Below are 25,902 nucleotides of genomic sequence, written 5' to 3'. Positions count from 1 at the left end.
GTACTTTAACTCCCGTCAGCTAACAGAAACAATGGTGTCACATTTTTATTTTCATCAGCTTCTCTCTCTCTCCGTCTCCAGAAGTTCACTTTGTGTCCTTTATAACGCAGAGAGGCATAGAGAGCACAGATACTCCCCAGATTTACTAATAAAATGTGCTGAGATAAAGTTGCAGGGATGTGTAAAGCAGAGTTATCCCAGGTTGCATCAACAGGACGATAGGGAGAGTATGGAACAGCTGCAGGTCTACCGACTGTCAATCAGGGAGGCAGACAGGGATGCCAAACTGATTTTCATTTTGGGTCACATAAAGATCAGGAATGTTCTCAACGGGCCAGTTGAACCAGAATCTATAGATAAAAACCATTAAGAAACGTCTCTGCGTTCTATTAGTCCTTCTTAAAGTTAAATAATGTTGAAGATCTTTTCATATTCATGTAATGTAGCAGTATATAAAGCCTGCTTTGATTTGATTGATAAAATAATATTAAAGCACACATCTGTTACCTTGCAAGTTCTGTTTATGCAGCCCTCTGTAGTCTAGTGATCCACACCTCAGGTGGGAGAGCTGCAGTTGTTTGCTCCACAAATCTGGACTTTTATGCGTTAATTTCAATACATTAAGAATTATAACTCAATCATGTGTGTTTTAAATTGATTCTTACAGCCAAAGGTTCCGGCCAGAATCTTCGGATTCACGCGTTTCTGTTACACCCGTAAATCTGACGCACGAGCAACATCCGAAACCGGCAAAGGACGACCGACGCTTCTCTCAGAATATTAATTTTTGCATCAGAGAAAAAAACTATAGCTGTGTTCAAGTTGTGCTTAAAGACGTTAACTTATCAGCAAAGCTGCTCCAGCAGCACAGACAACTTCATCCAGTTCCAACAGTTTTTTTTTCAAAGAAGTGCCATGAACAATCAGTGGTTCACGAAACATTTGAAAGATGAACGGCTGTAATGGCCCTTTACACCAATCTGACGGATGAATAAGTCGAATAACAGATTTAAAACAATAGCTAGCTCAAGTGCCTTTTTTTTTTCTTTTGCAAAAATTTTGCAGCAAAAGGGTTTTTTGACTTTAAAGTGCTGCTCATTTTGTTTGTGATTAACTACATAATTTGCTATTAACTTGATTTAAATATTTTTGTTAGTCCCACCACACGAGAAAACATTAAAAAAAAAGACTTGGTTCACAGATGGTTTCCATCTAATCCATCTGGGATTCTATTCCTTTCTAAAGAAGAATGCACAAAGCTGTTAGAAGCATTCCCCAAAAGACTTGTTGCTTTAATTGCAGGGGTGTGAATTTATACAAAGTTTCCTTTCACTGCACAGCTATGTCTGAGACGATTTCCTGCCTTCTAATTGGCTGGCAGCAGGCAGAGGGAGGGGCTCACCGAGAACTGCTCCGGCCTACATCCAGGATGCTGGAACTGTTCCCACTGAGGCAACAACAGAGTTTATGTGCTTAAAATGTTGCCATATCTGCATTCTTCTTCTTGCCAACATCAAAAAATACAGAGCAGTGATTAAATCTTTTGCTTGCAATGGATCGCAACCTCAGTTATCAAGCTCGGATCGGCCCAAGACAGCTTCTGCTTGTTTTTTTTTTTTTGTTTCTCGGTTCATTTTCTTCCCTCAGCCTTCCGACTTTACCTTTTATTTGTTTTGATTCCCTCTCCTGCCTCTCATCAGCGCTCAGAGGTGTTGTTTATCAGTGCCACTCAGACCTCTCCTCTCAGCAGGTGTTTTGAATTCAGACTTTTTTTAACGAGCGGGCCCCGCTTGGCACGCGCCTTGTTGTCGTGGGCGAGGAGCAGAAGGGGAGGGGATCGATGGCGAAGGTATCAATAGGACCGAGGTCCCGGCTTTAAGTAATGACACAGGCTTTGAGGCAAACAGCGGGAAGAACAGAGCCATCTCAGGTTTGTTTTCAGCAGGAACGCTGCGGCGCGGAAGAGAAAAACATGAGGACAATTCTGAACATTTGTCATGTGGCAAAAACAACCCGTCCTACAAGAAGGACGGGGTTTTAAACCAGCATGACTTTTAATCTTAATCATTTCTTATCGACACCAACAGCACCATAAATAAGTACAATGGGAGATTCCAACAGTTTTCTAAAGTACAGTAAGAACTGAGCTGGAATTGGTAGAGCTATTTACAAATCAAGTCCAAGGAAGTAGCTTCATGAAGTAGAAGAAGCTTCTAGAAATCTTGCAGCTGTTCATTCAGTCTGCTCCAGCACAAAGTGAGATATCTGTATAGTTGTCTTACTTGAAATTTATAGTTAGTCATGCTAACCGCGCTAACTGTGCTTGTTTTGCTACAGGCTACATGCGTGCCAAACGCTGATAACCACAGCCAAAAAGATCAACTCTAATCATTTTCTTTATTTTAAATAAATTCCATTTCTAAACTCTCACCAACTGTACTCTATACATCTCATAATTTTGCCTTTGGTTCTAACAAAAATAATTGATTATAAACACCAGAAAAGCATATCATGGCCTTTTCTTTTTAAGTTGCAATTAATTAATAATAGACTTAATTTCTTAACCAATAGAAAATAAGATAGTTACTCATGTACTAAGATGGACATCGTTATTTTTAGGGGATTTAGTATGAAGAAGAGGGTATTATAGACATCAGAGAGCTAAGCTGAACGTAGGCCATCTGTACAGAACCAACTATCCCATAATCTTGAAGATTATCAACATTTGATGCTTTTCAGCGAGGCAGAGTCACTTCCATAACTCTGGACTTATTAACTTTACTAAAAACAAGTTGTTCAATTTAAGCAGAATTATTCTGTTGTTACTGATGGAAATTGGACTCGACAAAACAATCAGTGTTGACAAGCCAGAGCTGTAAAATAATTGAGAATCTTGAATTGGCCACTGAAAGTGTGTCGGTGTGTCTCTACAGACGACATGAGGTCCAGCATGACTTTTGTGCATTTGTGTTTATTTCAGAGGCTGGTTGACTCTCTCCTCTGTCTGGGTGTGTGTTTTGCTGTGTGTAGATGCGAGCAAGAGCACTGGAATTTTTGATGTTAGCATTTTTGTTGATACGTGTGCATGTGTGTGTGTGTGTATGTGTGTGGAATGGGAATAAAGCAGCCCATTGATAAGAACAAGTTCTTCTTGTTAACATATCAGAAGAGCTGGACCTGAGCCAGGACTCAAGTCTCAGGGGTGTATTTCTACTCAACCCCCCACCGTAACGTGGCAGTTGCTTTGCTGCAAGGCCGGTTACAGACACATACACACGCACACCAACACACACACTTGTGGGGCAGGGCAGCCAGGGAACCAAACATGTGCTAACACTCTCTCCAAGAGATACATTGAAGAGGACATTGAGCGATGTTTCTCCTCACATCCCTCTCACATAGGTCGGTCTAAAACGATTCCACGTGCAGCCCTTGCATGCTGCCTACCTTTAGCACTACCTTCTGCAACTTTCCCGCAGATACCAGACACCCAGGAGGAAAGCAGATAGTCATGAGAAATACCTGCTAGCTTTTAGCAGTTTTAAATAACAACGGGGGGGATTTTGCCATTCCCTCCGTCGTGTTTTTTCCGGAGTCTTGGCCGTGCATCAGCTATTGTTTCCCACTTTGCAGGCACCCAGGAGATGCCGACAAATGCCAAGGCCGTTTCTATCACTTTCAGAATCGCCAACTCATCCAGTCGGCCTTCGCGGGCCACACCTCGTCGCCAGACGGGAGCGTCTGGACCGAGGTCGTGGCAGAACAAAGACCTACAGTGTGCAGGAAACGAGGCACCTGCAAATCCCAGCCGTGCGGCGCGCGTTCACGCTCCGTTTCGCGTTAATGTTTTCGCAGACCCTCTCTACAGCCTGTGTACACAAATCCCTCGACAGCAGGAGTCCACCCTGGTTCGTGCGCGCCGAGGCCACGCCGCCAATCGCGGTGGTGGGTTGGCGAACACATGCTGACGGCTCGTGCCGGGAGCCCGAAACGCGCCGTTTAATGGCCGATTACGTACATTGACGCGGTATTTAATAAAAAACAGACTCTTTTTAATGTGTGTGTGTGTGTGTGGGGGGGGTCCGAAGATTAAAACGCACTCAAAGAACAGCGTCGCCCACATCTGTTTTTATACACAGATGGGGAAATGCGAGGGGGCGTCTGGGGACGCGCACTGCCGCGATGACAGACAAGTGTTTAACTCTCGCTGCGTCTAAATTTAACGCGTCGTCATCGTCGTCCTCAAAGCATTTTGAGCGTGTGCATGAACTGATTTACTCGCTTCCCCCCCCCACACACACCCTACCACACCCGCATCAGACCAACAAATTAAAAAAAAAAAAAAAGCACAAAACATGCTTTTAAAACGCAAGCCGAGAACTTTTATATTCCAGATGGCTTTCATAGAGATCACAGCCATGTCACCAGCAGAGCATGCTTTATGTTACTGGGAGTGCTTAAAAGCTTCGCTCCTTAAAGCAAATGCAAAGTGACAAATGCAAAAAGGTTCCAGAGTGGGGAGGTAAGGCTCTACAAATGGAATTGTCCCTGTGGGCAAACCGCATAATATTCATATCAAACCTGATACATCCACCACTTGAATTTCTAACCATGCAATCAGGGTCCCTGCCAAGTTAGTGAATGCACCCTGATGAGGCTGATGATAAGAAGGGGGGATCAATGGGGCGCTGTGGCTTTGTGAAAGCCTGTCCTCTCATTAGCTATCAGACATCTCGAGTCGCTGCTAAATATTAGCTCGCAGGCAGTAAACTCCCGCAATGCCGGCCTGCTGGAAGATCAAATTTGACAAGAGCAAACCAACCCCACAAGCGCTGCGAATGCCGCGTTTCCTCTCCGCTAATGGTTTTCTTCAAACTTTGGTAGAGTGCCTTTCGTCTAGCAAGATCTTCCTGAAAGGCTGCAGCACATTGCCTAAGCCTTCAAACCTTCAAACCTCTGGGAAAAAGTTACAGTATGTCTCTGCTAGCTTTGGAGATCTCAAGATTATAAATTTTTTTGCACAATTTTTAGGTAAATACCACAATTTCCCAGCATTGCTACAGATTCTTCACTGGATTTGTCTACATTTTGACTGGGCTTGCCCACATTCTACATATACTCGCATTCACCTTCCCATCGACGCCCATCAGCTGCTTAATAAGAGCATTCCCACACCATGATGCTGCCAACACCATCTTTCGTGTTAGGAATGGCTTATTCCAATTAAAGTTCTGAAGTTAGTTTTTCAATAAATAACGTGTATCAAACTAAAGGCCCGCTGACCAAACCCAGACCGACAGAAGGTTTTATGTTGCAATCTACATTCTAGAAATAAAATCAAAAATTGTATCTGTATTGTGCTAAACTACATGAAGGTGAAAAGATGTTAACCATAATTTGATTTCAATGACTTCTGAATGCAGAGTCAACTATTTTAGCAAAGTTTCTCTTAGATTTCTTGGTTCTAGTATTTTAGTATATTTGCCCCTTCAGTTAAAAGAATTAAGTATTCTTTATTAATCCCAGAGGTAAAATGAATGTTGTGACTCATATTAAATTTTTGTTATTAAGTTGCTGTAGATGCTGACGGCTGTAGCTCCTGTAGCAGTCTGTATTACAGCGGTTCTGTAGAAGCATCTGACTAAAGACACTGTTACCATGTAACAGTTTCATGAAGATGACCCTTAAGGCTGTTTGCAGTTTTTATGATTTTATGAAGAACCTAGTTTGATGGTTTTTCTACAACTAAAAGATGTACAGCTTGTTTTCGCACATAAAAACGGCCGCTAGCTCATCTGCATGAAATAAACTAGAATAACAGAGTTCTTGTTTTCATTTCAACACCTGGCACCTGGAGAGCTCCGTAGAAGAGCTGACAACGGTATAGCAAAATGAAATTAAGCAGAATTACAGAAATACTTATCTAGTGTCTACGTTCAGTTGACCTTAAGCTGCTGGTTGTAAAGAAAACCCAAAGTATTTCTATAGTTTGTTTTTTCTTTTCCTTGAGGTCAATTACTGTATATGTAAATTTTCCTTGTGGTGAAAATTACGGAGTCTCTCAGAAAATTACTCTGTTATTTTACTTCACCAAAAAAAAAGAAACAACGAACACTCAAAACGGTGCCAAAACCAACAAATTCAAATGTCTTCAATCCGTTTGCAGCCATTAAAATAAGCAAATCCTCTTCACAGAGCTTTTGTTCAAACCTGATGTTTATGTGACAAGCATGCCGCGTTGACATGACAACCCAATTGAGCCGTCTGGCGGGGCACCGTGGTTAATGTCACTTTGGTCAACACTTTCCTATTACTTCCCTGTGAGCGTTGCCAGAAACCGCCGCTGGCTCCCGCGTTCAGCCTGTCCCTTTCTTGTTAGTGCTGTTATTCTGGGCAGTGGGTCCTTATAAATAACTAATAAAGACCAGCGCTGGGACGCATTCATCTTAATGCGTGGTGGCACGGCGGACAGGTGCGCAGGCCCGTTCCTACCTTTCGTACGACAGAGCAATTAATCTGCTTTGTGCCAGGTTAAGAGCAAAGAGTGGACCGCGGTACGAGACAAATGGAAAAAGCCAAAATGGAAAGTCATGAATTTTACAGTGAACTCCAGCCAATGAGCACCTGACCTCAGTTATCTTTACTCTTCCTCCTTTTTTACCCCTTCACCTTTTTTTTTTCTTAAAAGGAAAAAAAAAGTCAACAGGGAGAGAGTTGTGAAAAAAACATATAAATCAGTAATGTTCATACAGTGCCTAGCAAAAGTATTGATACTGTGTGTGATACTGAATATTTTGGTATTGATCCGATACCAAGTGAATGCATGACCAGTATCAACAATATTAATACCAATACCGAAACTTATTGTTTATGTTTGATATAACATCAAACTAATGACCTTCAGGTGTTTATCTGGTTTGTCTTTGGAATTATTTTGCTAAATCTTAACCTTTTTAACATTTGGACGAAGCTTATAGGTGTCTACAAAATACTTTTAGAATACTAACAGAGGCTGCAAAAGAGTTGACCGTCCAATAAAAGGATAACAAAGCCTGGTAAAAACCAGCCCCTCGTTTGCTTCGTACAGAGTATCTGGACCATTGACGATTGGGAAATGATTGCTTGCTGGAATCATGAACTCAGTTGCAGTTTTAAATTATAGGATCTAATTTTACCAAAGCGTTACTGTTTGGCTTTCACAAAGTTTGGCGGAAATTATGAGGGCTGTAAACAACCTGCGAAAAGAAAGAAACACCAAGCTGAATAACATCTTTGACAGCAATAAAACGTCTCAAACATTCTTCTTGCTCTGACTTCAACTTCAATTGCTCAACACTGACTTACTGGCTTTGTTTGCTTTCTCCGCTGGCATTGCTAAATGAAAACCCTATGTACAGACCTCAGTTCTAAACCAATCGACATCATTCATAAATCTTCCTTCTGTTCGCCAATTGGTACGTCTGAAATTCTTCCGGAGAAATTTAACTCAATAGGAGAAATCCCAGACGGAGAACTGAAGGGAGATGAGTAACGAGCAGAATCCCATAGGAAGGCAACAGCCAGATTAGCAACAATGCTAAAAACACAGCTCAAGCTACAATGAGATTAAGACGTACAAGTTTGACCAAAGAGACGCTCTCCATCCTTCCGAACGTTGAGCTATTTTGCAAAGAAGAACTACCTTCATTCCAATGAACCAAACCTTCATTCCTTTAGTGAATCTGGTAAATTCACTAAAGACTCACTAAAGAGAATTTTCGGATTTTCATTTTGTAGCAATTCAACACTCATGTACCATTTCAATTCAAATTCAATGTTGTCATAAAATCTTGGTTAAAATTAATAGAAATGTGTTCTTTCAATGTCATAAACTAAGAAACCACTACTTCATAGTAGTAGTAGTAATAAAGGTATTAGCCACATGCGATTCATTTACAGTGGCATGCTCCAATTAACGTGGGCATGGTGGCAGGCGCCAGAGATGGGCCCGCTGCCACCTGAGAGAGAAGGAAGGAGCCATGAAAAGCAATCCGTCTGAACTGATTGCCCGCTTCAAGCTCTTCTTCTTCTTCCTCCTCTCGGCCATCGTACCTCATGGGGACACGAAGGCTGGGTTAAGTGACTTGTTCTCTGGACGTCTCTGAAGCGTCCTGCCAGGGACGTGGGGTGGAAGCTCCCATTCACTTCGAAGGATGCCCTCAGGAAGTTTCAGAAAATTATTCAAACTGGTCATCGAGTGGAAGGGAGCTGATGAGGACGGGAGGCGAAAAACCCACAGCGACCAGATGGAATCGCAGATTGTCTTAAAGGGGAAGAGGCCTCCGCAAGAAAAAAAACCCTCCATGATATCAGCGCAATATTTTGTTACGCTGTCCGGGGCATTTAGTTTGAGGGGAAACGATGGCAGGAACGCCACGAGCATATGAGGGAGACAGACAGAGAGAAAGAAGTCTGTCGGAGGGGAGTTTCGCCTCGACTTGAGAGCAATATTCCCGAAATGAAAGCAAATGAACACTTGCCAGACTTTAATATCACAGCGCATTAAATTACGCTCGAGCGTGCCAAGGCCAATACTGTGATTGTTACCAGAATAAATAACATGAAAAAGTATGATGATGATGAATTAACCAGAGGAAAGAAACGCATATTAAGGCCGGGGATAAGAATATTGGATTTCGACTGGTGATGGGAGAAGACAAGCGGCGGTATCTGCGTGGCGAGGGATTAAAGGCTGCAGCTTAGCAGCGTCTGACAGCATAATTATATTTTTAGTTGTGTGTTTTTTTTATTTTTTATTTTATTTCTCTGAGCTGGTTCACCTGCCTGCTGATGTAATCTGGATTTATCCAAATTCCCACCTCATGCGCTGTGAGAGCAATTCAAATGCTGAAGGGGGAATGACAAAAAAAAGAAAAAGAATAGATAATGGGGGCCAAAACAATGACTGCTTCTGGAAGCACGGCGAGCCTGAAAACGTCTCTCTCTTCTTCAGAGGCAATTAAACGTCTCCGGGAGGGATAGAGATTGGCAGAGTGCTTCATCTGAAACTGAAGAAGTGGAAGCGGGAGTGAACAGCCTCATCTCCAGAGTGCCCGCACATCCGATTTGATAACCCAAAACCTGCCGTCGTAAATTAATAAAAATGAAATAAAAATCCAGGTAAAAAAACCTTAAGAAAACCAGCGGGTTCTCTCAATCATCCTCCTGTAATTCACACATAAAGACCCAAAGTTGACAGTTACACTCCACTATATGCTTAAGATAGAGTAATTTCTCCTTTAATTAAAACATAGCAATTAATAAGTGTCTCAGGCCACACGAGTGTAAATTGTTGTGAGACATCTTCCACTCGGCACTAATTTAAAAACGGCGCAACAATACGTCAGCTGTCAGAGCAGAGGGGGAAGGTTCTGGAGGGACTGTGTGTTTTGGTGTTCCGGGGTTTAGTTAATTAGTTGGAGAGGAAAGCCAAAGATAAACACAGATTGTCATTCAAGCGCAGGCGGAGCTTTTAAACAGCTGCAAGGACCCGATCAAATCAAGGTGGTGCTGAGACGGAGCAGAACGCCGCCGCTGTGCTGAGCTTTATTTAAACGCACCGGGCTTCACATCACGGGTCCTTGTTCTACATACAGGCTGCTGGTTTAACACGATTAATGCCTCTAATTATAAAGTTACATGCACTTAACACTAAAGGTATATTTCAATAGTTTGATTGCTTTATAAAAGGATGTGTACTGTTATATTGGTTCAACGCAAACAAATTACATTTATGCAGATGATTTAAGACACAATCTGTTTTGTTCTTTTAATTTAGATTATATATAATAAAAAACCCAAAGGTGAGTGTCTCAATCATTTTAAAAATTACCAGTGGCAAAAAAAAGAAGACATCACAAAATGTAATTTCTAATGGCTACATATTAATGGAAAGTTTAGTGGCAGGAAAAGGTTTGGTAGACGAATGTGTGGTGAAGTGATTTGCTAATTTGGGTCTCAAACAATTTATATATACCAGTGTCAAAAATGAAAGGAAGCCGCAAAATGTAACTTCTAATGAAGCCTACTACATATTATTTGGAAGTTTAGTGGATGGAAATAGATTTTTAGCAGAATGTTCCAAAAAGACAATTTTTGTTTTTTAAATTGGGTCTCAAAATAATTTAACACTGATATAAAGAAGCTACAAAATGTAATTTCTAATGAAGATGGCTACATATTAATGGAAAGTTTAGTGGAAGGAGAAAATCTCTAGTAGAAAAAAGCTCCAGAAGAACAAATATGAGTTGAGGTAATTTTCTAAATTATCACTGTATAAACATTCTTGTGGTTGAAAACTTTTTGCTAAATCATACATATTTGCAGGTACATTTAAATAAATATAGGTTAAAATAAAGGTTTATTTATTGAGGAATAACACTATCTGATGAAACCATTCAATATGAGTTTTGCTTTGAAATAAATTAACTTTTCTATTATGCTCTAATGTATTTGTATGTACTTGAATTTGAATAAACATAATAAAATATAATCCACAAAAGCTTGTCTACAATCCCCATATTTGAAGAAAATAATTGGATTGCATTAGACTGACTGACTGAACCATTTATTTATTTTGAATAACATAATGTTCAAAAATATAATTATTCATTTCTACACAAAAAGCTATTCAATCATAAAAGTCGAGATTGTTGGATGTAATGTACTACCATAAAGTCATGTTTCCTCATTGACCCACTATATATCAGATTAGGTTTTTTTGTAAATGCTTTAATTCTGTTAGTAATATGCAACCTACATTTGCAGTAATCTACTGATTACTTTTCCAAATTTAACAAAAATAATAATTGGTTTCTTAATAAATCCAGTCCCTGTTTTTATCCTCCTCTGTAATAGAATTACTGAACTCACATTAGCAGCATAAAAGAAAATTGGTTGGAAACAAAGAAGCATATAACTTTTATAGTGCATGAATTCTTAAAATGTCTACTTTTTGTTTTCTTTTTTTTTTTTTGCTCCGTCCTCTATGGACGACAGCATGAGGTCAAGCAGAGGGAGAACAGGGGATATTATTTCTCTGGACAGAATGTTGCCGGTTCCAAATGAATCTGGGTCTGCTCTGGTGAAACTACGGCAACAACTGAGCTAAAGATAGCCAGCAGAGACGCAGGTGACAGGTCACCGTGCTTCCATAGCTTCTTATTTCCCTCTTTCATAATTGAATCAATAACCTGCGTCAGACCGCTCTGCTTCCCAATTCCATGTCAATGATTTGCAACCAGAATTCTAAAGTATATCTCGAAATTCACAGAAAACATGAAACTGCTCTCCCTGCAGCTGTCTCTTCTCATAAAAACAAAAACAAAACAAAAAAAAAACAGAAGTAAAACGTATAAATAAAAATCTAGAAAAATTGGTTTGCATTTGTATTGAGGCCTCTTTACTCTGCTGCTCATAAATAAAATCCAGTCATTTCAGACATATGAAGGAGGGTTGAACAAATCTAGAGTTTTGAAACCGTTCAGGAGGCAAAAACACCCAAAGTGGTTAGAAGTATCGCTTGTCAGGTTATGGACAGAAAATATGTGGAAGAAAGTCCTTACTCCAGATAAGTCAGAGCCTGGTAAAAACCAGCCCCCTGTTCGTCAAAACGGTCTGGACATTCGGCTGTTGAGAAGCGATGGCTGCCTGGAGACGTGGACTCTGAGGGTTTAAATTTTACCCAGTCACAAACGTTTGTCCGCAATGTATGTAATGCGCCAGTTTGACATTATGAAGCTTACCAGAAATTACCTGAGCTGTAAACAACCGTCCTCTGCTGTGAAGAGAGATGTGCCAATCTGAACGAGGCGGCTGTTAAAGTTACTGTATTTTCCGCACTGTAAGGCGCACCGGATTATAAGGCGCATAGAACAGACGCTACAGTTAAGGTAGACACGCGATTTGTTCCGTACTCTACAAATGTGGATGTGTAATAATAAAGAAGTGGTCCCCGAGTGCTTTATATAGTAGGCTGCCCCAGTCATTGTTTCACTCACGGTGTTGATGTTGCGATATTGCACCCAACTGCTTTCTGGGTAACACAGACCAACCGACACGCTGCCGCCGCAGTCTTTGTCTCTCTTCCCCCGCCGCCCCAGGCTTTAAATATATAGAGGCTGGTCCCTTGGTAACCCTAGTCGAAGCACCCCGGATGAATATCTAAAGCCACTTTGTTGACATAAAGAAAGTCAACAAAACAGTCCAACTCCGGTCGGCGAGGAGAGCCTTCCGCTACTGGGCCGGGGCGTGACCGGACGATGGTCACCCTTCTCTGTTCGCACACAGCATGTTTGTGGAGAACGTGGTGCTAAATGACCTGCAGACGAGGTAGGTAGATAGGTCAGTCAAACTTTATTAACAAACCAGCGTTCTGACAACTATCCCAGCATGCACCGTGCACTACTTCTTCTACGGGCGAAAATGAAGTGGGCGGCTGCTTACCGTAGTTGCTAGACCTGTTGTGGCTCAATATTGGTCTATATATAAGGCGCACCGGATTATAAGGCGCACTGTCAGCTTTTGAGGAAATTGAAGGTTTTTAGGTGCGCCTTATAGTGCGGAAAATATGGTAATTCAATATTTGGACTGAGCAGCTTCGTTCACTTCCTCCACTGCCGTCACTAAAAGTCAAGTCAGACTACAATTCTAATCACATCTTCTCCTGTTCACTGATTGACCCAGTAGAAATTCAACCAGTAGAATCCAAGTAAATGGAAGAAATCCCAGAGTGTGTGAAGCAAAATTTGAATCGAGCAGAATTTCATAGGAAGTCAACGGCGACGCTCGATAAGACCCACAACCAATGACGCTTTGGCTCTACGGCAGACGGTTTTCCAGTTGTAAAACACGTATCTTTTTCCTCCCGCTTCACTTACATCCACTGCTTTGGGTGGGTCTATCACAAAATCCCAATAAATTATACCAAAATTTGCAAAAAGAATTAAGGGAATACTCCATGAAAGAGTTCTTTAATTTCATATTATGTGGCATTTTCGTTTTCATTGTAAAAGCACAAAGCTGTGAGCAAAATTTAATTGAGGTGAGAAGTTCACCGAGTATTTTCTCCTTCTCTTTTCCACTGTATGTTGAGTCAGTGCTGACCTGCGTTTGAGGTGATGTGGTAATGTAGCGATTAGTTCCCTCCAGCCCCCGGTTCTTTCCTTGCTTATCTGTCTTCAGTGTCTAAACATGTCTTTGCTCCTGTGTGTCACTGAATGACTTATCTGACACATTCTTGTCCTCACCGTTGGATCCCCGTGATGAACCCTGACTACGTGTCTGATCCCCCCGCCCCCGGCTTCTGTCCCTTCTGCCGTGACTCATGGCGGCTACAGAGTTTCGCACAGTTTAGCCCGGCAGGCCACGGCGGGCCGCGTCCTCCTTGCACCCACCCAGAAGACTTCCTCTCTGCTCGAGTCAGAAACGGGGGAAATTTGGCCCAGATGTGACTTCAAACAAAAGAAAAGCTGCAGGGATTGGAGGTGGGATCAGGCCCATCTTTCTCCTGACCCCGGGACCCGCTCCTTCCTGGCATCTGTCTATTTTTCTTCTCCACTGCATCTCTTCTGTGCTGAGCTCTTCAAAGTTGTTTTTTTTCCCGTTGCTCCTTTTATGGCTGGTAGAAGGACAAGGCTGTTTTTAACAAGTGCTGATCCGTCTGACCGGCCTTGCTGCCGAACGTCATGCGCAGAAAGATTAAGAGACGATGTGATACAAGATCAGTGTCTCAAGGAACTTTGTTCTCCTTTGAACTATCCATCACGATGTGCATTGTTCTCTGGTTTCCCTCCCCCCTCTGCTTCCTCAACTCATACACTACGACAGTACAATGGACTTTGAATAAGTAAGTGTTATAATTCACTCTAATGAAGGCCATTATTATTGTTTGAGCTGCTGAGCTCAGCTTGAGGTTTAGCACAGATTTGCCAACATGGTCATTTTTTAGCAATCTTGAAAGCTTGGAATGTGGCTCTGTGAAGCTATTAAGACTCAAAATGCTAACACCTGCGTCAGAGTTCCTGCACATTTTTCCAAAATTTCCACACACAAATGGCTTGTTTTGCTGCTTTTCTCATGACTCGGGGATATTTTAGTATGGAACATTTTAAACAAATTGGATTTTTGTTGTCGTTTTGCGCAGTACGTTATTGACAGCTGCTAGCGAGAAGCTAAAATCTGCTAATACTTCAGAAGCCATCAGAAAATGCTTACCACGACAAATGCATTAATACTCACCATGGAAACTGTCTTAATATGTGCAGTCTTCCTAATTCCTAACTGGGCATGTCATGATAAACTTTGCCGGACGATAAATTGTTGCAGAAACTATTATGATAAACAACAAAAATGTTGTTTTGAGACCATTTTCAAGTAAATCCATTGATAATTGCAGAATAATGCAAGTTTGCGCTCTCAAAGGTTGATAAAGTTTAATTTTGTAAAGAACAAGTCACACAGGAACTGGAAGAAATTTAAATAACCAAAGACAAAATAAACCAAAAACAATGAATAAAATGGAAATATAAACTAAATTCAACCGGAGCTATAAATAAAACAGATTATGAAGTCCAAACAAAATTTAAAAGTTTTAATTTTAATTTATCTTAAGATTAATTGATGAATTGGTTACTGCGACACACTGCAGAAACATAAACTCTTACCAAGTATTTTTGGTTTAGTTTCTAATGTAAATATCATAGTAAACTTGAAATAAGACAAAAACCAACAAGTCCAGAACCATATCGTCATAAGTTATAGTGATAAAAAAGTACTAATCCTATTGACAGATTATTTCTCTTATGACATGGGAAAATGTCTTATTAGTGAAATAATCTGCCAATGGAACAAATACTTTTTCATCAAAATTAAAAAAATTATTGACTTAAAGTTTGTTATTGACGTTTTGCAATGCAGGTTTAAAAATGAAATTATAAAGGGCTTTTAAATGGTGAAACAGTCAGGAGAACAGCTGAAAATAATCTTTACTTTGGAAAAAACAACAACCTGAAAACCTTAAATGGAACAGCTTCCTTTGTATTACTTTGACTACAAACACATCAGTATAACATTTCAGTTGAAAGTATGATATTACATGGCAGCAATCTGATATACTAAACAGTAGGAGGACAAGGATGACATGGCAGTTCTGTTGGAGTGATTTTTTTTTCTTTTCTTTCTTTCTTTACCTCTCCACCCTCCCAGTTTACCCTCCGTCTCTGCGCGGCCCCTCCCACCTCCTGCCATCCTGCTTCCCATCCCTCTCTCAGCAGAACTACAGGGACTTGCTTGTTGTCAAGTCGGTGATTTTACAGCCTGGCATCAGCACAGGGCAGCATTCAGCGAGGAACGCGCGTTCGCACCTTGATAAATTCACATCCGAGATCTTACTTACTGCATGCACCGCCACATATGAAATGGGCCTGATTGAGTGCTGCCAGGCCTTTTGACAGCATCCCCATCAATTTTAGACTTTTTTTTTTTATTAAAGCTACTGTATGCCCTGCTGATAAATCTTCTCGCCATGTGTCATATCGCATATGACATTTTGCTGTGCAGTCTTTCAAAATTATTTATGTCCTCTGAATACTTTTACTTTTTTTTTTCTTGTTACAAACCACACACTTTAATAAATTGCATTGCCGCTTTGATAGTGTTTTAATTATTTATTTTACAAAAAGAAAAAAAAATCTGTAATTGGAGCATGTATCTGTAATCATCCTTCATTTCAAAATTAGTAGAGCTCCATTTTTTTCCTGTCTCTCTGCAGGTCTAGACACAGACTAGTTGAGTGTTGACTTATGTTCTCTCTATGCTTCTTTCTCTTTGTTTCCCTTTAAACCTATTCCTCCCTGTTTCCATGTTCCTGAAATAAATCCAAAGCAATTTCTAATAAAGCGTACGCATTAAAAAATCAACTAGGTTTTGAATCAAAAGTGGCGAGGTTTTCAACCAGCCTCAGTCAGACTGGATGGAAAACATCTGTGGATATCAATATCTCAAGTCTTGCCATTGATTCTCACATGGGTTTAGGTCTAGACTTTGACTGGGCCGTTCTAACGTAAAAGTATGTCTTTTGCAGCTTCTAACATGTTTTATTTTCCCCCCACAATTGTCCTTTATTGATTCAAATGTCCTGGTCTCAACATATTGACAATATAATCACCTAAATGGACAAACACTACAAAAACACAAACTCTTGTCAAGTCTTTTTCTAGTAAAAATATCTTGGTACACTTGAAATAAGCCAAAATTGCATTACAAGCTACTTTTGATTAAGATTCAAGGGCTTGTTTCAAGCAAACAATTCTTTAGTATTGATGAAGCAGCACTAATTCTACTAGTACATTATTTCACTTGTAACATGGGAAATATGTCATAAGTGAATTAATCTCCTTTGTTGTGAAAGAGCAAATGATGCCCTGCTTAGTGCTGCACTTTAACAAATCCCAGTTAAAATATGTTGAACGTCGTCATTGTTTTGTTAGAAAGTGTAAGTATAGTTTTCATCTGTAGCCCTGATACATTTGAACATTTAAAGAAGGTGTGGATGGAATATAGTTTAACTGTTCATGTCAGAAGATGAGTTTTCTCATCTAAATTACATCACATCCTGTTTTAGTTTCTGTATTTCCTCTTTGATCTTTAGAAACTGGTCCAGTGGTCAACCAGTTGCTATTACACTATATGAAAGGAAAGCAAACAACCCAATCTCCTTAAACACCAACAAAAAAATAAAATTATCAATGTTATAGTAAATTCAATAAAAGTCAGATGGAAAGCTGAGCTCTTCACATTTATAAGGAATTGAACTCAGAGCAGATGATGAACTTCTGACCAACATATAAATACATGGAAACAGCGTTAATCCTTCATGTGCCACATTCCTGAGCAAACGTAATCAATAGCGTTCATTTCTGCCTCAAATGAAATCCTGATGTTTAAAATGAACAGACACAAACACTTAATTTGAAGGAAAACTGAGCTGCAGCTTTATTTGTAACATTGCCTGTACAGCTGGGTAAAAAGCCGCCGAGCTCCATGAGCAAAACACTCGGCGTGTTGTTGACTGACTCATCTGGTCGGCTCTCCTTAGAGCCCCGCTGCGGCGTGAGCCGTATGTAGATTGATAATCGACAGGGGCAGACGTAATTACACCGCCTTGGAAATTAATGAATGCATTGATCGCCCACTCTAAACATAATCAGCATATTTTTCCTCAAAGCCTGGCGAATCTCGAGCGACGGGGCCCGATTACATCACCGCTCGCCGTGATACTGTGGTTTCCCACACTCGGGCTCCTGAGAAGGGTCTCGCCAAGACTTGCCGAGGGGAAGGGGGTTTTTAAACACTCATGCTGTTGGCACCTTTGAAGTGCCTCTCAGTGTCCAGATGTACATTCATGCAGGAGGGAGGAATGTGATAAGCTAATGATGTCTTCAGGGACCAGAGTGGATACAACCAGGGGGAGAAACGTATCTGCATATCTAAGTGGATCGTTTTTTTTTTTTGTTTTTTTTTTTGTCGTTTTGTTTTTTAAAGCCCATATCTACTCTCCGTTAGAGTCTGGGGCCTGAGCAGGAGCAGATGGACGGAGCAGGCTTTGAAGTTCTCTGGGGTCATGGGTATCTGTAGTTTTATCACGCCACACATGCGTGCCGAGTAAATATGCCACACCAAAACACAGGGCAAGGCAGGGGGAATTTCCACTTTGAGATTGAAGAAAGGGTGCACATGGATGTTTTACCATTTTACTCTGTCTTTCTGGAATGTGGATAGAAAAAATGCCCTGCAAAGGGATCGAATATACCTACATTTTGTCATGTTAAAAAAAAACACAGATTCCAATGTACTTTCTTTTTATGGAGTAGAATAAATGTAGAATAAGACAAATGAAAAGAAAATGCAACTTAAAAATGTACCTGCCTATCTGCTATTTCTCTATTAAATAAAATCCACAGGTCATCAAATGACTCGCTAAATTCCACCTGTGGAGGATTCAGCTCAGCTGGAAGGATGTGTTGACTTGACAACCACTGATTGTGCGAAACGTAACTCTTTGGAAAACATGTAAAAAAAACCCAAACAAACATGCAATACACTATTTTACGCATATCTTGGCATTGATCCGATACCAATGCCAAGATATCCAATACCATATCGTCAATACCGATACTAATATCTATGCTTTTTGAGTTTGATATGACAAACTTCTGACCTCTAGGTGTATTTGTGGTTGTTTTCCTGTGAATAATTTTGTTCCAACCTAGGACTAAATACGGGCCAAGTTTATAGGGATAAATAAAATATTCTAATAACATGACATGAATTATGTGAATTTTTCCTAAATGAAGTGCAAAATATTATTTGAAATCAAAACAAAATTGTTGAGGTAGAGTTGAGAAACTTCAATGCAAAAATAAAAACAATTAGAAGAGGGAATCTGAAACTAAAGAATCAACCTTTCCACGCTAGCAGGGATCCAGTATTTATAACAATTTGTTGTCTATTATTGATATTTTGGATCGTTCCACCTCTACTATACATCCTGCACTCACCACCGTCATGCTCTAGCATGGTGATAGCAGCATTATGCTGTGGGGGCTATTTTTGTCAACAGGAAAGCTGCTCAGGAATAATTAATGCAAGGAGCTTAATCAGGATCTACAAGGATTTGGGCCCCTGAGCTAGAGCCACATTGGGTGTCCTGTAGGTGCAGAAAAAATATTTTGCTAATGGAAATTACAGCAAATTAATATATCAGCCCTATAAACTGATAAATGGTAGTTTCCATATGTCCCCTGGTCAGTAGCTCTATGTTGTTCCCAAATAAACCTACTGTAACTTCATATTGTATGCTCTATATAGTAAAAATGCATGCCACAATTTTCACAGTATACATGCATGAAATACCAAAAATTTAGAAAACTGTGGAAATTTGAGTGTAATATCACAAAATATTAAGAACTTGATTGGGTACTTTTGCAATGCAGTGCACAGCATGCAGTCATCAGAGCTTAAAAGAATGCACCAAACAGACACTTCATCAGCAGAATAATACACTTGGGTTTGTGATTTTTCTTTTCTTTTCTTTTTTTTTTTTAACCTAAAGCGCTAATACTATTCCAGCCTTTCACACGTAAATGCCGCTCAGCTATTTTGCTTGGCAACAATAAACACAATTAAATTAACGGGCCGTATAATGGCGCCGGTGTGTTTGTCCTCACAGGGCCCCTCAGGTAGCTGTAATTTTTATTCTCATTTGCCTGCTTGAAAGAGACATTCCATAATGCAGCAGCGGCCGGGAATGAAGAAGTGCACCGCCGCGAAGCACGTCCATCAAAGGGAAAATAAAAATAGGCCGTTTCCTCTAAATTCACTCAATCAATAATGCATGCCGTGCAGAGAAGCTTGATTTATGAAGGAATTAAACGTTGTGGACTGGGGCTTCGCAACAGCCGTCCGTCCCAGGGACAAGGCAGACGAAATTGGACATGAAGGGAGGGGACGTTTGGAACAACCGAATTGTCTCGTGACGGAGCTGACGAGTCGGGCCGTCGTGGCGCGTGCGCGAAATGACAGACGGCGGTTTAAACGGGAGCCTTGTTATTTGCTGGCAGTCTGGTGTTTGATTTATATATGTTGAAACGGGTCACTAGAAGTCAAACATTAATACCGCTCGGGAACTGGAGGCACAGATGAAAGGGAAAATGTGCACCTGCTGACCCGTGTGGATCCTGTGACTCCCGTGTGCCTTTCTGACCTCGACCGCCAGACGGGGGGAAAACAAGGAACATGACAGATTTAATTTTTTTTTTTTTTTTAAGTAAAACTGGGGCCTTTGAATCTGCTCGTCTTATGGCTTTCATTTGTATTTCATTTCTTTTCTGCCTCAGTGGATATAAATTAAACAGAAACTGCAATAAGATGAAATGGCTTAAGCTGATGTACCTCTGAAATTTGATGCCTGAAATTGCATAATGGCCATAAACTACCGTGCTGCACGACTGAATCGTTTCTCCGTAGCCTAAAACAGATAAAGTATATATACTTTCATCGTTCAGTTTTCAGGTTTACGTTCAACTTGGATTAAGAGTCGGTATATTGTACTTTAGAGGTAAGTTGGTTAATAAATGCTGAAAAGCGTGTAAGCCTAGCTAATATGGGGGATACTGTTTTAGCTTCTGTTCTCTGTGTTGACAGTGTTAAATACTCAACTAGCAGCTGAAGCCATGACTTTACAGATTTACTCTCTTTACTCTCTCTTACTTTGTGCTGCTCTAATCACTCATTAAAAAATCTAAATTACTTAAACAACTGTTTATAAACTATACTTAATCTGAGTACCTTACTGTTTTTTTATTTTAAAAAGAAATATTTGCATTTCAAGATAGCCGTGGAAATACACATCTCGAAAGAACAGCATGAAGAGGCACAATCTCAGAAAAATCTAACATTTATAAAGTTATTCTCTACAGCAACAGATAACACTACAGAGAGTCAAATCCATTCAGGCACTGCCCAGTGTGATGAAAAATGCTAATATTTTGAACATAGTCATGTTGGCACCATTAAGTTTTTAAGCTATGTTAACTACCAGTAAATATTTGGCACTCTGATCCATAAATTATAAGATTAAGACTCGATAGTAGTAAATCCCCTGGGTGTTCCAAACAGAGCCGGGGTGTAACTTATAGTTTAATGTTTTTCCATTGGCTTCCTAAAACATTAGCATCTGCGGCCGCAGCCCTGTATGTTTTTAGCAGCTAAAAACGTACCTTTTATAGGTTACAGGTTAATTTTGGTTGCTTTTCCACTGCATTCTCTGTATGAGTAGAACCAGAGCGTGGAATGGAGGAGTAGAGGAGATAAAGAGTGCAACAGACACACGGGACATCTCAGGATTTGGACAGGTGAAGAAGAGGTTATCGGCTAGATAAGGCATGGAGTTATCGGCTTGTCACAGTTCAAAGTGACCCTGGTTGCATAAGAGAACATAGACTGTTCCAACAAACAATTCACCGGACGACTGTCATCAGCGTTGAGGCTGTAATCACTTCCTGGTGTTTGACTGGTGCTGGGAACAATTGAAGTAATGACCGAGACGAATGCGGACTCAATCAGTGGTTATTTTTGTTTCATTTCTAGATGCAAAGCCCAGCAGAGCACATCATGTACTCATTTCAACGTTAAAGATGTTCAAACATGTTTGATTAGGGTCAAACGTTACGACCTCAACTCCACCTCTGGGTTTATCTTAGTTGGGGGGAAAAAATGTAAAACTTTCATAATTTATTTCCCCATTTGTTTTTTTTAAACATTATTTTGAGTGGATGAGAGAGAAAAAGGAGAAAAGTAGATGGAAGTCCATGAACCATGACTGTAAATCCAACATGGCTGCCACAGTCAAGGAACATTGAAAGTTGGAGCTATTTGCACACACGCTATTAGATGACATCCATTTCCCATAAAACTCAGGGAAATACTTTGACCTTGGTTTGTAATGCTAATTCTATTGGAGCATCCTCTAGCTAGCAATTGCAATAGATTTAAGTTGGGAGTCTTATCACTCCGAGCTGCTTTCTTAAACCAGGCCTTTTAACCACAGCAGTGGCTTAAGTCCAATTTGCAGGTTGTAATTATGAATTGGTGCTACTTTGAAACACTCTGTGTTCATTTTTGCTTCAATAAATGATCCAATGATGCTGGAAAAGATTATTGTTGTGGCCCATCACCGAGGCTGCAGCAGCACAGATGTACCCACTGCTAATGTTAGCGTCCACATTTCTAAAGAAGTTTTTTTTTTCCAAGAAGGGTATTTGAAGGGGGGTGAATAAGACTGACATAACACTGTCATAAACATGACATAACACCTGTTATAAACATGAATAAGCCTTCATGAATATTTATGACTGTTGTTGTCATAAAGCGTCATTCGGTAAATTATGACACTTTTAATACAAAGTTGACATTATTGAAAATGTTATGACAACTTGACATTAACCAAGAAATCATTACTGATTGCACTTTAAAAATTAGGTAACTTTGTTATTAAAGGTTAAGTTTAAACAGTAATGATTTCTTGGTTAATGTCAAGAAATCATTACTGACATAACATTTTGAATAATGTCAACTTTGTATTAAAAGTATCATAATTTATCGAATGACGCTTTATGACAAGTCATAAATATTCATGAAGACTTATTCATGTTCATGATAGGTGTTATGTCAGTCTTATTCACCCCCCTTCAAATAAAGTGTTACCCAAAGGGGTTACATGGCTGATGAGGGAAACACTAGAAAGCTGAATAGATATAACACCCAATCTAATGGCTGAATAACCTTAACAGATTTTTTTTTTAAAGAATATCTTTGTCATTGAGCTCATCTCTCTATTTGTTCAATAATTTGGCAGCAAAAACAATTTTAAATGTTAATTTTGTTTGTTAAATAGTTTGATTAAAATGTGATTAATCGTGATAAATTAAAGACCGATTAAAGATTTTAATCGATTCTGATCACTAATAAAACTAAAAGAAATGAAACTTCATGTGATATGTTTTCTTTCTGGTCCTATAAAATACTTTGTGACGAGAAAAAAAAAGGAGGGAGAGGAGACTGTGCTACTGCCCTTTCTAAACTCACGCAGAGAGGATGTATTCAGTTTTGTTTGGGGGGGACACAGAGGAAGAGTCTGCCCAGGGCCCGATTCATGCTGTTATCACCACTGGATGTAGGGTTAGGGTTAAACTTTTATGCTAAAAATCTTTGTTAAATTAGTCCTACTGTGAAGGTTGACTACTGTGAAGGTGTAAAACTCTGAAAAAAAAACTCAAACGGGTTCAGCTTTTCACTGTTTAAGTCGATCAAATCACGAATTAAAACCAAACTTTCAAGCGAGTTTGAACTAATCATAAAATATCCCCACACAGCGAACAGTGCAGCTGAAGGTTTTAGCCAACAAAATCCACTAATCCAAAGAAATAAAGAAATCTGCTGTGTGGTTATTGTTTTGTTTTTTTTTTTTCCCCCATCGTGGATGTGACTCAAGTCGAATGCCTGGATTTTGTGCATGAAGCGCAAATGAAAGCCGTGTTATCGCTGCGGGCTGAGGGGGGAGGCTGGGCGAATAACGCGCAAGGATCAAGTCTGTTGAGAGGCAAACTATTTTGTGCAGTTTGAGGGGCGGCGGGGAGGATCTGTGGCTTAGAGCCATCACGGAGCTGCTGGAAGGAGAGGCATTCTTCACAGTGAGGAGGGGGCGGAGGGACGGAGGAGAGGAGAGGGAGGGAGGGAGAGGTGAGCGGAGCGGAGCAGGCACGTCGCACTATCAACTGAATCCATCTTGGAAAACAGCTCGCAGGGAGTCCGAGCTCCGAGTTGCGCAGGCAGAAGAAGACTTGAGCCTCCCGACTTTTCTTTTTTTGCCTTAAAAAAAAAAAAAAAAAAAACGCACACGGACGGACGGACGCAGCTGGCCGCCATGGCCCGCCGGAGCGGATCGGGAGAGTGCGTCCTCGCCGCGCGGAGACAGTGTGTGAGCGGGGAGCCGCGTTCCTCGGTCCCGGTGCGCCGCGGACTGTGCTGAGTGGAAGCGGCGGAGCTCTCACTCTCACGCACGCAAACACACACACACACACACACGCACGCACGCACACCCGGTGAAAAAGTGCGGACGCACGGACGGAGAGAGCGCTCAGGAGACGGAGGGGGACCCATGCGGGATAAAAATGTTACGCTGTTCCGAGGAGTCGTCGGGTCCACGCCGCTGATGGGAGCCTTTTACGCACGGACACGCAGCGGGACCGCATGAAGGACGGAGGATCGGAGAGAGGGCAAAAGTTAAATGCGGTTGCGGGGTTCAGAGATGGACGCGGGGTCGCAAAAGGTACGGAGAATGTGGCATGTTAAAGCGGGAGAGAAATGGAAAGAAATGCATGTGTGGCTCTGGCCTGAATTAAATTAGGATCGAAGACTTTTTTTCTATAATGTATGTGCAAACACACAGAACAACTCAACGTCTTTACAGTCGTCGCATTATACACTTTAAAATAATAATAAAAAAATTCCACATTTTGCGTTCATGTTAGTTGGATGCCGTGGATTACTGCGCTTTCCGTTTAATGTTTCCTCCTTTTTTTGATGATTTAGAGCTTTTCGCTCTCGATGCACTGCACGCTCTCCTGCCCCTTCCTTTAGAAATGATTCATTCAGATGAACAGCGCTCACAGGGCAGCCTTTTCAAGTATACCTGATCGCCTTCTTTTTAAACGCCCATATCCATTTAAAAAGAAAAAAAAAAACTTTTTCTTTCTTTTTTTTAATTGCGTTTCAGGCGCTAAACCCACTCCTAATCGGATTGTCCTGGTCGCGTATCACCGCGTTCATCTGGTGGTGAGAAACTGTGCTCCCTCGACTGGAAATGAAATTAAAGAAAAGGAGAAAGAGGAGGGGGGGAGATTAAAAAAGAAAAGAAAGAGCACCCCCTGACGTGCTGATTCCTGTCTGCATTTGATATGAGAGAATTTTGGTGTTTTCCCGTAAACTTGTGCTGCTTTTTGAAGGTTATAATTTGGATTCTTGGTGGCGTTTGATTCACGCTGCCATAATAATCTTGATGCTGCTGCCTTCTGCTGTTGATTCAGCCGCATTTTATCGCCTCATGCGGTTGCTTATCCTTCACCCCCCCCAACCCCCCACCGCCACCACCCCTGAAGCTTATTTGATTAAATTTAGCTCTTTTCAATTTAGAAAAGTAGATCACAGATGTGTGTCAGGATTGTTCCTCTGTCTCTGGCTCCCATCTCCACAACAAGCAAAGGCAGGGTATACTTTTTTTTTTTTTTTTTTTTTTTAAAGCGTAGCTATATGTTGCATATTTGGGTTGTGTCGATAAAACCAGCTTAGATGATGATGGGTTCAGGAGAACGAGACAAGGTGGTTTGGGAAACTAAGAATCCAGTTTTTGTTCCTGAAGGCTCCGCTGACTGAACATTATGGTCCTAGAAAACACAGAAAGTACTATTATTTTTGCTTTCTCAAAAAGAATAAATCTAGCATCACTTTTGAGAAAAGCTGTGAAGCTAATGCTAACGTCAGTGTTTTTAGCTAACAATTAGCTAAAAACACTGACGGGTGTTTCCATATAATTCGTTTGTCAGTGTTTGTTTTTTCAACTGAGCGTCCAAAGTACATCCACAGAAGTTACATAAGTGTTGCATGTTTTTTTTTCCAATGAGTTATATGTAAGTTAACTCTTTAAAGCACTCACCTTAATGGAGCTTATAAGAATAGTCTATTCGTATAGGCCCTATCTAGGTATTGGTGGCATATATAGCCTACTGTAAAACAGCATATACACACACACACACACACACACACACACACATATATATATATATATATATATATATATATATATATATATATATATATATATATATATATAAAACATGTTATTCATAACTAATTAGCTATGTATTATTTTGCTTTCATGTTTAACTAAGGGTAACATGGTGATTTATTCACTTTCTAATCTACTAACCCCATAAAAGAACCTGCAGCATATTTTTCCACTTTTATGTTTTATAATTGTTAGTGTAAAACAAAAAACCGGGATCAATCAATAAGACATGTTCAGTGCATCCATTGATCGATCCATCGATCCGTTTCTTAAAAAAAAAAAAAAAAAAAGATTTTATCCGTTATGGCTGCCAGATGTAATTCACCCAAAATTTCATTAGCAAAAGCGTCCTACTGTCCTTTAAAACTCTCTGTTTTCCCAATCTGTCTCTTTCTGGCTGCTCCAATCTGAGCAGGAACCCTTCATCTACACTCATGGCCACTGCAGTGCTTAACATTCAA

At 40.4% G+C, this 25,902-nt stretch overlaps 1 protein-coding gene across 4 annotated transcripts in view; it reads left to right on the top strand.

Moving 5' to 3' along the window:
* flrt2 (fibronectin leucine rich transmembrane protein 2) overlaps window positions 1-25,902 on the top strand; it is a 62,757-nt gene that overhangs the window by 26,177 nt on the left and 10,678 nt on the right. Inside the window, exon 1 of one of the 4 annotated variants that reach the window (XM_008398211.3) lies at window positions 22,866-23,926. The exons of the other annotated variants lie outside the window; for them this stretch is intronic. The gene's annotated coding sequence lies outside the window, so the exon portion shown is untranslated. Of the gene's footprint in view, window positions 1-22,865; window positions 23,927-25,902 lie in introns of those variants that run through there. 4 annotated transcript variants of the gene reach the window in all.

The sequence above is a fragment of the Poecilia reticulata genome, chromosome 21, assembly GCF_904066995.2.
Source record: "Poecilia reticulata chromosome 21, P_reticulata-male-v2, whole genome shotgun sequence".
Lineage (NCBI taxonomy): Eukaryota > Metazoa > Chordata > Actinopteri > Cyprinodontiformes > Poeciliidae > Poecilia > Poecilia reticulata.
The sequence above is the reverse complement of the archived record's forward strand: the minus strand, read 5'-3'. Positions and strand labels throughout refer to the sequence as shown.